Here is a 14781-nt window from a genome sequence, read left to right as displayed (position 1 = left end):
CGGTGGCTGTGTAAAGCCACCCCAGAGAGCTACCGGCCGAGCTGGCCGCGGCCTTCTCCCGTGGCGCCAAGCTGAGGGGCGGGGGGCGGGGGGGAGCGGGGAATACACCGCCTCAACTTCCTCCCCACACCCCCGCCCATCTGCCACTTACGTCTCGCCTCGTCAGCCGGCCGGAGCAGAACACCCCACGCGGAGGGAACCTCTGGAACGGCCCAGGGTCTCTGGGTTAGTTTGCAGAGTTCAGAGACCCTGCCCACACCGTGCTGGGCTCCTGTGGCCACGCCCTGACCTGACCTGGGAGGCAGGGAAGCGGAGGACTCAGGACGTGCTAGGCTGGCTGATCCATCACCAAGCTAGGAACGGATGGGGTGGTACAAGCAAAATGGGTAGAAACTCTCTCCTGGCCGGGGGGCAGCTCTGCCATCTCCTCTCTGCCCAGAGCTGAACGCGAGGGGCTCCTCTCCACCTGCACCCATGCTGAGGCTACCAGAGCACCCTTGACTATTACGCCAGAAGGGACGACTCCTCTACTCCAACCCCCCCCCAGTTACACAGGCCACAGCCCTGCCCTCAATTAACTCCTATTGGCGCTAGAGCAGTGGGCATTAGACAGACGCCCTCTGGGATAGAGATGAACCCCCAGGCCTGCCCTTGGAGCATTGTGCCGAGGGTGAATTCCCTCATCTCCAGCCTGAATTTGTCCCGCTTGGACGCCTGGCCGGGGGATTGCTGTGCCGGCTCGCTGGACCAGCCCTCATCCAAGTGCTGCACCGTACCCCGTGCCAACACACTGATCAACGCTCCCTCTCGCCTCCTCTTCACGGGGCTAAACGGCTTCAGCTGCCCGGCACCACCACTCAAAGCAGGTTTGCCAAGCCGGTAGCATTCGCCTGGTGCCTCTCGTAACAGATCAACATCCTTCTTGGGCTGCCAGCACCAGGACAGGACACAGGGTCCCTGCAGCCGTCACACTAGTGCCAAGTACAAGGCAATGCAAACCCTTCTCTCCCTCCACCTCGAGAGCCCCTGCTTATGCTCCCAAGGATCATATTGGCCCTTCTGGCCACGGGGTTGCACTGGGCACTCAACTGATGGCTTCTGTGTCCTTGCTTGCCAATGCAGAGTCCCCCAGCCTGGAGGCACGGCCGATGCGCTTTGTCCCCAGACCTGCCATTTACCTGTAGCCATGCGAGACAGGGCCTTTGCCCTGCACTGGCTCTTTAAGGGAAAACCCCCCAGCCCTGAGTGAGGGCTGACAGTGAAGCACAGTCAAGTAATGAGGGCCCAGCTGGGGGCTCTATAAAGAAGGGATCCTGGAGGGAGGGGAAACCAACTGCTGCCCTGGCTGGAGAGCAGGAGGGACTGGACTGCCAGGGAAGCAGGAGGCTTCCTGGAGGTATTGCAGTGCTGGGGAAGGAAGGCAGGGCTGGGGAGGCTCCGGTCAAGTAAGCCCCCAGGATGCAAGACCTGAAGCTACTGCCAGCGATGAGCCCTTTGCCAGCGATGAGTGGCCCGTACAGACGGCAGTGTGCCCCGGAGGCAGGGGCTCGATGGAGACTGGCCGTGGGTCACTGACGCAAGGTGGGGACGGGGGAACTGGGGGTCCCTGGGAGAAGGACCCTAGAGTGTGCAGTGCCAGCAGGATAAACACCAACCCAGAAGGGGGTGCAGAGAGACTGGAGTGGGCACTGCCAGAGGGCAGTGTCCTGAAGAGGGCACCGTGGTTAAAGAAGAACATGAGGGGTTACCAGCCGGAGGAAGCACCCAACAAGCGAATTCCCCAAGGTAACCACCTGCAGGCGCCATGCTGGTGAATCTACTCCGTGACACCATACTAAGTGCACATGGTTTGCTAAGTCAGTCTCTCTCCCTCTCCCTCTCCCTCCAAGCCTGATCAGTGATTGTGTTCTCCCAGGTCATCCAGGCCAAGAATGGATTCCTACAAATCCAGAGATATCTACAGCTCGTTTTTGCTGATGCAGATACAAAATTTGTATCTAGAACCCTGCAAATTTGCCACTTTATATCCGCAGATGTGGATAGCTGCAGCTCATTTTTGCAAGGTTCTCCTGATCCCTGCAGGACCCTACTAAAAACAGACCCGCTCAATCATTCCCGATCACCAGTTACATCGAGACTTATCAGTGAGTTTAATCCAATGTGGGTTTTATATTGTTCTAGTTCTTAAAACTCAAAAGGTCATGCAATGAAGTCTTACAGCAACCCGCCCGCTCAATGCTGTTGCCTTTATCATCCAAATTCGTAGTTGCATTAAAAAAAATTAGGTTAGACAGGATCTATTTTACATAAGCCAACGCTGATTGCTATTAATTACATTACCCTCCCTTACTTCTAGAAGCTAGTTCTGTTTCAGTCACGCCCATTATTTTGATCCATGTAAGGCTGACAGGCCTATAATTAACCAATTACCCTTTTTAAGAAACTTGCATAGTATTTGTTTTGTTCCCATTCTCTGGCACGCTCCCCAGTGCCCCATGAATTATTGGGGAGGGGGGAATCAACATTAATAGCCCACTGAATTCCTCGGCCAGCTCTTTTGATACCCTTGGATGCAAATTACCCAGACCCGTTGATTTCAAAATGGCTAACTTTAGTACCTGATGTTTAATATCTTCCTGAGCTACTACTGGAATTTAAAGTGTTTCACCCTATGACAACATGACTATCAATTAATGTTTCCCCACAACGAGAGAGCAAATATTTGACTACTTCTCCCTCTGCTGTATTATCATTGATAAATTGCATGCACTGCTCTAGCTACAGTGTCCACCTACAGTAAGGGCTTGTGCTGGCCACTCAAGTCCCACCACGGACAAGCTGCAAGAGAAAGCAGGAAGAGCTAATCCATCTCCAACCCTTCAGGTCCTTGGCATTATTAATGCTTCAATTTGGCTAACCGTGGCGGTTCAACGAGGTCCCTCACCCAGCCGCCGAGTCTCTCCAGCCTCGGTTTAAAGATCTGAGGGATGAACCTTTCTGATTCTGTTTGGCGTACGTCTCTGTGGTTAGCCCTTCCTTTCATCTCTGGAGCAGAGCCAGCATGTAGCCACGCTGCCTGTATCTCGTCTGACATCACCCAGGCACTAGGTGAAATAAGCAGACTGTGCAGAAGTACAAACATTAGCCTCAGGTTTCCTTGGTTACGTTGGAGCTGCACCGGGGTTCAGGGAGACATGACAGGTAGCCTGGTAACTTGGATCACGACTAGTGGAGGACAGGCCTGTAGGACAGAAGTTTCCTCCCCAGGGGGGACAGAAAACAGACACTTGAACAGGATTTCAGCCGTAAACAGAGAACTAGCTTCCCCGCCCCCCCAGCAGCTCTTACCCGCAGTCATTTTCCTAGCATGCTCCATTCGCGACCCAGCTTCCTGAGCTGTTACTGTACCATGCCAGCAATTATGGGAGGCCATTTTAAGTGGCTGCATTAAATGAGCCGAGTCACAGCACAGGCACTTCTAAGCACAGTTTTCTCCCGCAGTCTAGTAGGCAAATGGAGTTTGGAAAACCGCGAGGCTCATTAAACCTGGCATCTCTTGGAAGGGTGGAGAGTAGGGTTGTTAAAAAGCGGGTGATACAGAGGCAGCTCCCCGGGGGCGGGGCAGGAACCTGCATGTAACTGGTCACAGTAACCAATAAGCCCAGACTTATCGATTAACTGTGTAAACTGTTATTTGGTTACATTCCTAATGGATAGTGAATGGTTAAAAAAAATAATAGCTGTCAGTCATGTAATCATGACTGGTGTGGAGAAAATAAGTAAGGAGAAGTTATTGACTTGTTCCCATAACACCCTGGGGGGAGGGGGGGTCACACACAGTGAAGTATATAGGCAGCAGGTTTAAAACAAAAGGAAGTTTTTCTTCACACAGTACAGAGTCAACCTGTGGAACTCCTTGCCAGAGGATGTTGTGAAGACAAAGATTTTAACAGGGTTGAAAAAAAGAACTAGATAAATTCATGGAGGATCGGTCAGTACATCAATGCTTATTAGCCAGGATGGTGTTCCTAGCCTCTGTTTGCCAGAAGCTGGGAATGAGCATCAGGGGGTGGATCACTTGATTCCCTGCTCTGTTCATTCCTCTGGGGCATCTGGCCTTGGCCACTGTCAGCGGATGGGACACTGGGCTAGAGGGTCCCTTGGTCTGACCCAGTGTGGCTGTTCTTATGTTCAGCTCTTGCACTCTGTAGGCAGCGAGAGGTGCTGTTTAATTGACACACCAGTTGCTCTCCTGCACGTGCCCTTTGTGTGTGAAATAATGGGAGTGTAACGAACCCAAAATGCAGCAGCAAACGCTGAAGTCCACATGCTGAGCGAGGCGCTGCATGGCAAGCTACAAGGGAGAGCCAGACCCCTTCAAAGAGCCCCGGCTGGCGCTCTCAGGATACTCTGGGGCTAGTCTCACTCCTGCACCGTGCCCAGACAGTGCAGCGTGCGTACCTAGCCCACTGCGGCTAAGACAGGCTGGGAAACCAGAATCCTCCTTCAGGACATATTCTGAGGTTGCATCACATGTTTTTGTTCCACACTGGAACAAAAAACCGAGAGGCAGGGCTTGTCTACTAGGATGCAAGAGACTAACTGGTTAACTGGCTGGGACAGAGCAGCCCCTCCCCCAATGGTTAACTGGGTAAACGATCCTGTTTAATTGTTTAACCGGTTAACTATTTAATGGGTTTTTACATCCCTGTTGTCTACATTAGCCAGTTACTGCCCTGAAACTTTCTTGCTCAAGATGTGGAAACCCCCCCCCCCCCCCGCCCCACAGCACAGCAAGTTCCAGCACAGTAACTTGCCAGCATAGATGGGGTCCCAGCACCAGCAGCTACACCCCTTGAGGCGGCGGCTTTCCTAAAGCCACGCTGGAACGGCAGCCACGCTGTCATGTTACAGTGTGGCTGCAGCAGCGCTTAAACGCAGCAAGTACAGGCACAGCCCCAAGAGAAAGGCACACACCCCAGGAAAGCCAAATGCCCGGTGCTCGTGGCACCCACCTGGGATGCAGGAGACCCATGCTGGAGTCCCCACGCCCAATCAGGGAAGGGATGCAGTGGTGCAGTAGCCCCCCTCCAGCAAGGAGAGAGTTACCCAATCCTGGCCAATTAGGGCAGAGAGCAGTAAGCCAAGCAGAGCCAGGCTAGGCCCTATAAAAGGCTGCAAGGGCTGGAGGGATCTGGCTCTCTGGGAAGCTAGACAGGATACCTGAGACAGAGCAGGCAGAGCTGGGGAGCCGGCAGAGCTGGGGAGCCCTGGCCTAACCCAACTCGCAGGCTGGATACAGGGGCCTGATGGGTACCAGAGCTGCGGGGAGGCAGGAGGTCCACACCCTTGTCAATGTCAAGTGGCAATTTGCCCCAAGGCCAGGGCTAGATGCCGACTGGCAGTGGGCCACTGAGGCAAAGAAGGAATAAGGCGTTAGGGGTTCCCTAGGAGGGGAAGACACGGCCGCAGGACAGTACCGCGAGGCAAAGGCGCTGTTGTCTGGGAGGGACGCGGGTCTGAACGAAAGGTGGAGAACGGACACAACGAGGAACAGTGGGTGAGACTTTGCCAGGAGAGGGCGCTCTGAGGCCAGACTGAGCTAATTCCCGGAGTGACCAGCAGGAGGTGCCGCAGTGGCATGGCACATCCGTGCTATAAGGGACATGCAGCTGGATCTCCACGGGCCTTAGCCCCCAGGTGAGGGAGAGGTGGGTCCGTGACTCCCTCCCTCCCCTCCTAGACCTGAGAAACCTCCTCAACCCTTCCAGTGAAGAAACAGCTGGTGAAACAGTTCCCAACCAGTGCTCAGTGGAGGCCCTGACTAGCTACAGGAGCACCGTTTACCTGCCCCCCTTCCGCTCCCCCCCCCCCCCCCACACACACAGAACTTCACCAGCTCAGCTGAAACTTTGCCTGGCAAAACACAGCAACTTCTCCCATAAAACAGAAAGTCCATTGTCCCAGACGAAGGGGGAATAGGGTTTGCACGCCTGGTTTAATGGCCATGAAACACAACCCTGGAGATGAAGAAACTGAGTAATCAACGCAGAGCTCTAGGAAGCGGCGAAGGATGGTGCTAGCCATGCTCTGCCACAAAGTCCCCAAGTAACCTTGGGAAAGTCACTTAGTCTCTTTGCCCCTCATTGTCTCTTCTGTAAAATGGGGAAAAAGATACACCCACTGGGGGATTGAGAGCAGTGTTCCTTGTAAGCCAGGTGCTTGTGCAGCTGCTCAGGAGAAATTCAAATGCTGCCCAGCTGATTAGCAGAGCACCTACAGCTAGGTTTTGTGTTTCTATTGGTGGTGCATATTTGCATGTGCCAGGTGCACAGATAAATTTATTCTGCACGTGGATGGAAACGATTAGAGGGAGCATTGATTGAGAGGCGCTTGGATGCTATGGTCAAAGGGCCTAGATAAGGACTTATAAGATTCCCTGACAGTGCTGCAAAATCTTCTACCATCATGAACCTCAGACCCTGTTTTGCTCATAAAACTATTAAAGGCAAAGCTTTGGCCCAGCTGAGAGATCTGCGCTAGCACCAACCTACTCTTCACTATGATTTGAAAGCAGCTGCAACAAGCAAAGGAGAACGCAACAACCCAGAGCTCTCATCAGTTAGAGACATGAATCAGTTCACTAAGTCTTGGGTTGACCAAATACAGAATCAGACTTTCTGGTTTTCAGTCTTGATTGCCAGTACTCCTAGCAACCAAGCAGTTTTGATTGGTATTAATGCTGAAAAGTTCAGCAAGAAATCTTTGTTCTGAAGTAAGAATGTTACATTTTGATTAGTCAGCGAATCGAGTAGTCGATGGAAATTCCATTGATTAATCGACAAGGGGGGGGGCTGCACCTCACCTTTTAAACGTAATAAGAGCCACCTGCAGCTTCAGCCTTTGAAATGTACAAGAGCCTGGAGGGGATCTTGTACATTTCCAAAGCAGAAGTTCAGCAGCTGGAACTGGAGCAAGCGTGGAGTGCTTCAGCCCCGGCTCCCGCAGAGTCGGTGGTGGTGGTGGGAAAAACCAGCTTTTAAGCCAATTCTCTCCCCCCCCCCCCCCCCCCCCCCACCAAACAGCAGCTCCTGTCCCCACTCCTTTCTGCCTCTCTCTGATAAAGGCAGTAATGGGGCAGGGCGGAGCGGGGAGTGGAAGCGTCTAGTCCAGGGTTGGACAAAAGGGCCTCCGCAGGCTGAATCCAGCCTGCCAAGCAGGTTGACCGGGGCCACAGAGGCCCTGCCGCTCCCAGGACAATTAGGGCCTGGGGGTGGGGAGGAAGTGCACGAAGTTTCCTTTGCCCTGCCAGGAGTGCATGGCGCTTAGAAGCCCCACATGCTCCTCCCACTGCCAGGGGCATGGGCACCTAGGGAGACCCTTGGAGGGGGGAGGGCAAAGACTTCAAGTGTCTCCTACCCCCAGGCCAATCATGGTCTGTGGGTGGGAAGCAGGGAACGATCCTGGACCGCCCCTTTCTGCTTGAGGCTCCGCCCCTTCCAGTGCAGCCTGGAGCCACTTCAAAAATTTATGAAGTGGCCCACAGCAAAAAAGTGATTACCCACGCCGGCCTAGTCAAGCCACTACTAGGGATGTTAAATATCGATTAATTGATTAGTCGATTAACCTCATGAATTCTTATTGGTTAGTCAACTATTCTATAGTCCCCAGGCAGCCCGTGTCGGGGGTGGGGAGGGAGAGGCAGAGAGGAGGGGTCTGAGCTTCCGGACCTGGCACCAGCCAGAACTGAGCCAGGCTGCCTGCCCACCTGGCTCCTAATACACTTTACATGCAGAGCTGCAACGCGGGTAGGTCCAGGGCAGGGAGAAAATGTGTGTAGTCTCTAGCATTGACCTATAACTGAGAAGCAAAAGCGTAATCGACTACACTGTTACAACCCTAGTCACTACTTGACCATCCGATACGCTTTTGCTTAGCGGATCATCTAGTCGCTTACATCCCTATTTGAAGCATTCTGAAATTCTCCACATAACGATCCTGCTGGGATCAAAATCCCAACAAGGTCCGTGGGGACGCTCAAGGCCAGAAACTAGATTTTTTTGGCTTTCCATAGAGTTTGGCTTCTTAAGCCAGGTCATAGACTTTCCAGTCCACCTACTCCAAATACGTCGTTTCCAGTCCACGTTTCTGAAAGGTCATTTTAAAAACACATGTAACTCTAGAAGGGCATTCACTGAATGTAATAAGGCCATTTCTACATGCCTGTTGTGGTTGCACAACTTTGACAATTGAGGCTCGGAGTAAGACGCACAGCAAACACTGTCCCCCCAAGTTTCCCCAGTGCTAACTGCAGAGGCTGGCAAAAAGTGGCAATTAGAAATGTAAAGGACTAGTCGCACCCCCTTCCCAGCTGCCTCTATCAGATAGAAGCAACAGGGAAGGGGAGGGGAGGAGAGAATGGTGCAGTTGTTTTGAATGCTACAGGGAGCCAGGTGTCAGGCTCCTCGTGGCACTTCAAAGCAGCAGTGCTCCAGCTGACTCCCAGGACTCCCCAGCTGACCCCGGGCTCCACGCAGCCTGTCAGTTTTGAAATATACAAGAGTCCCCAGTTCAGAATCAAAGTATGGCGGTTTAACAACAGATAGTTTGGTCAATACCAACCAAGTCCTTCCTTGTGAAAGGCCAACCAGGACTCATGAGAGGGACCATGGGCTGCCAGGTGTCCCGGTTCGACTGGAACCCCAATGAAAGAGGGACCCTGATGACTCCAGTCGGCACTACTGACTGGGGCGCTAGAAGTCCAGTTGGCAGGGCTGGCACCACACAACTCCTCCGAAACAGACACATGTCCCTCAGCTCCTAGGGCAGGGGTGGGCAAGATACAGCCCGTGGGCCGGACCCAGCCCGCCAAGCCTTTTAATCCAGCCCACGGCCCACCCTGCCAGGACCCTCAGGCACGGAGCAGCTCCACGCCACTCAAAGTGGCTCTCTATGTCCACTGGCTCCCCAGCCTCCTCCCACACCATGAACCAACCCCTCATTTCTGGCCCCAACCTGGAGCCTGCAACCCAAGCCAGAGCCTTCATTTCCTCCCACCCTCCAACCAGGGATGCAAAACCCCAGTTAGTCAGTTCACCATTTAACCAATTAAGCATCATCCGGGCAGGCCCCCTGCGGGGCTGGAGCAGACCCCTGCCCACAGCAGATGAGGAATTGCTCCAGCCCCCACCAATAAACTGGAACCGGTCAGTATCACCCAGTATGGGTAATGCTTACTGGTTAAGCTTTCACATTCCTAACCAGGGATGTGAAATTACACTGAATCAACTAGTCAATGGAATTTCCACCAACTAGCCGATAAGCGGGGGAAACTGCAGAACTGCAGCTAGCTTAGCTCCCAGCCCCAGGAGCAGAAGGGCAATGCGGGGAAGGGACCAGGTGAGAGCCAGGAGAGCGGATTCCCAGCTCACAACTGGTTCCTCTTGCTGCACTTCAGCCTTTTAAGAGCCTGCATGTAAGGCTATGCTTATCGGCTAGTCGCCTACATAGCTATCCCTAACTCCAACCCTCTGCCCAGTGAAAATGAGCAAGGGACAGGTAAAAACTGTTAAACACTAGCCATGTAACGCAGGGGTTCTCAAACTTTGTGCTACTGCGACCCCCCCCCCCCCCCCCAAGTTGCTTGCGACCCCCCGGGGGGTCAGGACCCACAGTTTGAGAATCGCGGGTGTAACCAATTACAATTTCATCAGTTACAGGGGCTCAGCCAGCCCTGCAGGAGTTTAACCATTAACTGGAAGCGATAAGCATCAGCTCATGCCTCAACCTCTCACATTCCTAGTGGGAGATGGAGTGAGTGGGGTGCCAGGCCTGGGAGAAGAGGCCATGCTGGGGCAGAGCCTCAAGGAAAAGGCAGAGCAGGGGTGTTTGGTTTTGTACTACAAGTGGAGCCTTTCTAGTCTGGCACCCTTGGGACTTGACTGGTGCAGAATCAGAGAATTTGCCCAATCATGGGAGGTCAATATTGTCTAGCAGGATTACCAACACTCCCACCGCTTCCTGGGCTCAGGGTCAATTAGAGCTAATCAACAACAGCACAGAACACTAAGAGCCAGACCTGGTGGCTGTAAACAAACTTTATAGGACTGTAGGAAACTCATCCACTTACCAAGGGTGTGGCCATCTGGTTCACTAGAATCCTAGAACTGGAAGGGACCTGGAGAGGTCATGGACTCCAGTCCTCTGCCCTCATGGAAGGATCAAGCACTAAAATCATGCCAGACCGCACATGCTGCCGGACCAGAGAGGTTCAACCTTTCTGGCAGCAGGTAGCGAAGGCCAATGAAGGCTAAGCATTCCCTAACCGAGGCCATGGGCCTACTCATGCTCTGTCCTGAGGCCCCTTCCTCACTGCCCCTAAAGCCAATGGGGGCTCAGCTCCAGCTGGCCAGCGGTTGAATCACAGGGCAGGGATGCTCTGGCCAGTGCTCAGGCCAAAAGTGGGGGGTGCCCGGGGCTCCTCCAGCTGAAGGAGGGCACTCAGAGCTTGGGGGGGAGGGGGGCACGTCCTCAGAAAGTTTGTTTCTGGGTAAGAGAGAAACGGCTCCCTGCTCCCCCCAATGACTGCAAACCCATCGCCCCTGGACACTGGACAGTGACTAATAACAAAAGCAAAACGACAGCATCGTTTCCTGGCCTGGCGACGAGACCCACGCAGCATCTATACTGGCCTCGGAAAGAAAGGCGATGCCCATCATCCCAAGCTGCTCTTAGGCCTTGTGAGGTGGGCCCCAGGCAGCGCGAGCCACACGGAGCTTTACAAGCACCAGCCATAAAGTTTCTCCAAGAAAAGACACCGCAGCAGCTTTCCCCCCACCCACTGCAGGTACCAGGGAGCAGCATCAGCTCCTAACCAGAGCGAGTCCGTGACACAAGGAAGGGTGCTCAGCAGCTGGGCCAAGCTTTTCAATCCAACCCCTAGGCAGATGCTAGGCAATGGGGACAGAGCAGAGCCCGGCTGGCCGGCTCAGTTTCCCTCGACCTCCATCGCCATCAGCTCTGGAGCAAGAGGCTGCCCGAAGGAAACCAGGAGCCAGCATCACAAGGGAGCTTAGCCTCCACGGCAGCACCCAGCCAGGGCCACTGACGCCAGGCGAGGGGCTGGGGAGAGCCTGTATCCCAGCCAGGCTGATGCAAGACAAGATGGATGTGCGAGAGGGGCCGGGTTCCGGCTGCCACTTTCAGTTTCCTCATTCTAGGGCTTGTCAATCTGGCTCTAGCGCTGCCACCGGCCTCGCTCCTCAGGGCCCCAGCAGCGTGAGAGAGATGCCAGAGCCCGGCAGGCAGCACCCATGGGACCCGCTGCCCCAACTCTAGGCTCCTAGCAGCCTTGTCCAGCACCCATGGGTGCAGATGCCCCACAGCCCAGCCCTGCCCTGCCCTGCACCCATGGGACCTGCTGCCCCCCCCCCCGTGGCACGACACTGCCCCCACTGGAGCAGCACCCATGGGCAGGCACCCCTGGGTGCAGCTGTCCCCCCCAGCCCAGCACCCATGGGCTCAAATGTCCCCTCCCTCCCAGCCCCAGCCCCCGCCCCCAGGGAGCAGCTTGCTCCCCAGCACCCACGGGTGCGGCACCTTCACGCACTCATGCCACAGGCGCCCCCCGCTTTGCCTGCAGCCCCAGGGCCCCTGCTCACCCGCGGGGACGGGGCTCCCAGGCTCCGGCTGCCTGGGGCGCTCGGCCTCCTGCTCCCACCGCGGCAGTCCAGAAACCTGCTGCCCCCTCGGCCTCGGCCCCGCCCCCATTGCATACGTCACGGAGCCGCTGGCCAATGGCGCGCCGCCTTTGCTCATTATTCACGGGGGGCGTAACCTCTCGGCCAATCGGCACCTCCCGTCTCTGACTTGATTAATTATTTAGGATTGGCGGGGGGGGGAGGGTGCCCCTAGTTGGCTGTTCCGGCGCGAAGCTTCCCCTCCCACCGCAGGGCCGAGCCGAGGGACACGGGAGCCCGGAAGCCTCGCGGGGGGAGCGGCAAGTGCCGGGAATGTCCATGCGGGAAACTCAGCTGAGTTCCGGGCAGCGCCTGACGTCAGCACGGCGGGGCTGCCGCTGGCCCCGCCTCTTAAAGGGCGAATGGCCGCTATGGGGGGGGGGGGGTAATCTGGGGACAGGCTGTTTACGGGGTATGGGGGGGCGGCACTGGGGGAGAGGTACTTGGGGGGCTGAGCCTGGGGGGCACATGGGGAGGGGTACTTGGGGGGGTTGAACCTGGGGGGCACATGGGGAGGGGTACTTGGGGGGCTGAGCCTGGGGGGCACATGGGGAGGGGTACTTGGGGGGCTGAGCCTGGGGGGCACATGGGGAGGGGTACTTGGGGGGGTTGAACCTGGGGGGGCACATGGGGAGAGGTACTTGGGGGGCTGAGCCTGGGGGGCACATGGGGAGGGGTACTTGGGGGGCTGAGCCTGGGGGGCACATGGGGAGGGGTACTTGGGGGGCTGAGCCTGGGGGGGGCACATGGGGAGGGGTACTTGGGGGGCTGAGCCTGGGGGGGGCACATGGGGAGGGGTACTTGGGGGGCTGAGCCTGGGGGGCACATGGGGAGGGATACTTGGGGGGCTGAGCCTGGGGGGGGCACATGGGGAGGGGTACTTGGGGGGCTGAGCCTGGGGGGCACATGGGGAGAGGTACTTGGGGGGGCTGAGCCTGGGGGGCACATGGGGAGAGGTACTTGGGGGGGCTGAGCCTGGGGGGGGCACATGGGGAGGGGTACTTGGGGGGCTGAGCCTGGGGGGCACATGGGGAGGGGTACTTGGGGGGCTGAGCCTGGGGGGGGCACATGGGGAGGGGTACTTGGGGGGCTGAATCTGGGGGGCACATGGGGAGGGGTACTTGGGGGGCTGAATCTGGGGGGGCACATGGGGAGGGGTACTTGGGGGGCTGAGCCTGGGGGGCACATGGGGAGGGGTACTTGGGGGGCTGAGCCTGGGGGGGGCACATGGGGAGGGGTACTTGGGGGGCTGAGCCTGGGGGGCACATGGGGAGGGGTACTTGGGGGGCTGAATCTGGGGGGGCACATGGGGAGGGGTACTTGGGGGGCTGAGCCTGGGGGGCACATGGGCAGGGGTACTTGGGGGGGTTGAACCTGGGGGGACACATGAGTAGGGGTACTTGGGGGCTGAACCTAGGAGGGCACATGGGAGGATACTGGGGAGGCTGATCTTGGGAGAAGGGGCACATTGTGGTGGGGACACACGGGAACTGGGCCTGAGGAGGGTGAGACTGGAGGGCAGGGGCCTGGTGGGGGAGTACAGAGTGGGGGAATGAGTAGTCCTCAGTTTCCACAAGGAGGCTGAAACCCTGAGTCCTCCCCAATGGGACCGGATTCCTTGGCTCCTGGACATCAGCATTACTCCCAACTTGGCCCCCGTGAAATCGGGGCAGCCTTGTGTGACCTGACCTCCCTGAGAGCTGCCAGCCTCCCCTTATTTCCTCATCTCTGTACAGCAAGCCTGGGAGTTGCTGAGTGCTGCAAAAAGCAGCAGGAAATCCTCCTGGGGAAGGGAGCCCTGCTAAGTGTCCTTAACAATACTGATGGTGATAATGAGGGAGGAAGGGCGGGGTGGCGGTGCTAAGGAAACAGCCCCCTTTTTTCAGAAATCCAATGTTAATGGCACCTCAGCCTGCCAGTTTAGGACAGGAAGTGAAGGGAGTGGGAATTTTAGGGAGGCAGAAATAGGCCACATAATCCCTGCAGTTTGTTTCTGCTCCGTGTGTCTGTGCCTTGGATGGGTGTTTGTGTGGCACATCTGGGGGGCTGCATGAGGCATGTCTGCGGCATGACCTACGGCCCCTTCTCCCTTCCGGCTGCTAGCGGTGGGGAGGGATGCACCATCTGACTAGTCTGTCTGGCTGATCACTTCACTACTCAGGGCTTTGGCCACTCTAAGCCTGCTACAGGGGATTCCTTTCCTGCCCGAGCTGCACCAGCTTGGTCCGGGACACACAGGACCTTCCAGCACTAGAATCCCTGCCTCTTGCACTGGAGCAGTGCTTGGGGGATGGGCCAGGAGGAAGTTCTCACTCCCAGAACCGGTCAGTACAAGACCAGAGGCTTCTCGCTCTCTCATTGTCCTTCAGGGGCCTGAGGAAACTGAACCCTCACCAGTGTCCGCCCTGCTTCAGAAGAGCCAGAGATGTTAAGTCCCCAATGGACCGTTGTGTCCTAATCTGGCTTCCTGCACAATTTAGGCGAGATAACCCTGCAGCCAGCCCATATCTTATGACTGAGCTAGCGCGTGTGTTTTAGGAGACCCCAATCTTGATTGCTGTGGAGTAATTTCGCATGAGGATGTGGTCAGCTTCCCTCCTGGCCCGTCCTCTGAAACCAAGGTGCAGCGATGGTTGTTGAGGTGCCTAACACTGGTGCCTATAACAGACAAGCTCTAAGGGGCATGTGATGTCAAAACCTGAATGGTAGCGTGTCACTGCCGGGTGGGGAGTCACCAGGCCCTGCACCCACATCTCAGCCAGCCAGTAGAACAGAATATTTATTCGTTCACAGGGTTACAATGTAGAAGTGACTAGAAGCTCAGGATCTAGAAGCATCTTGGGGAGCAGGGGCCCAGAGCCAGGGCCTTAGGCCCCCCCTCCCTATATCCTAAGCCAGCCGAGACTCATTCACACACTCAGCAACCAGTCCCAGCCCTGCAGGCAGCCCCGCCTCCTCCTTTGTCAAGTTTCCTGGACAAAAGGTGTCACCTGGTTGCGCGCGCGCGCGCGCACACACACACACACACACACCCCTTCCCAGG

The 14781-nt window shown here is 56.2% G+C and overlaps 1 protein-coding gene across 4 annotated transcripts in view; it reads right to left on the bottom strand.

Annotated features, from left to right (window-relative positions):
* The window catches only part of STAT3 (signal transducer and activator of transcription 3), a 39667-nt gene extending 27855 nt beyond the window's left edge, over positions 1–11812 (bottom strand). For all 4 annotated transcript variants that reach the window (XM_075911497.1, XM_075911498.1, XM_075911495.1 and 1 more), the window contains exon 1: positions 11661–11812. The gene's annotated coding sequence lies outside the window, so the exon portion shown is untranslated. The remainder of the gene's footprint in view (positions 1–11660) is intronic.
* Positions 11813–14781: the final 2969 nt, after the last annotated feature.

The sequence above is a fragment of the Pelodiscus sinensis genome, chromosome 29 (genome assembly GCF_049634645.1).
Source record: "Pelodiscus sinensis isolate JC-2024 chromosome 29, ASM4963464v1, whole genome shotgun sequence".
Classification (NCBI taxonomy): domain Eukaryota; kingdom Metazoa; phylum Chordata; order Testudines; family Trionychidae; genus Pelodiscus; species Pelodiscus sinensis.
Note: the sequence above shows the minus strand (reverse complement) of the source record. Positions and strands in the feature narration are given on the sequence as shown.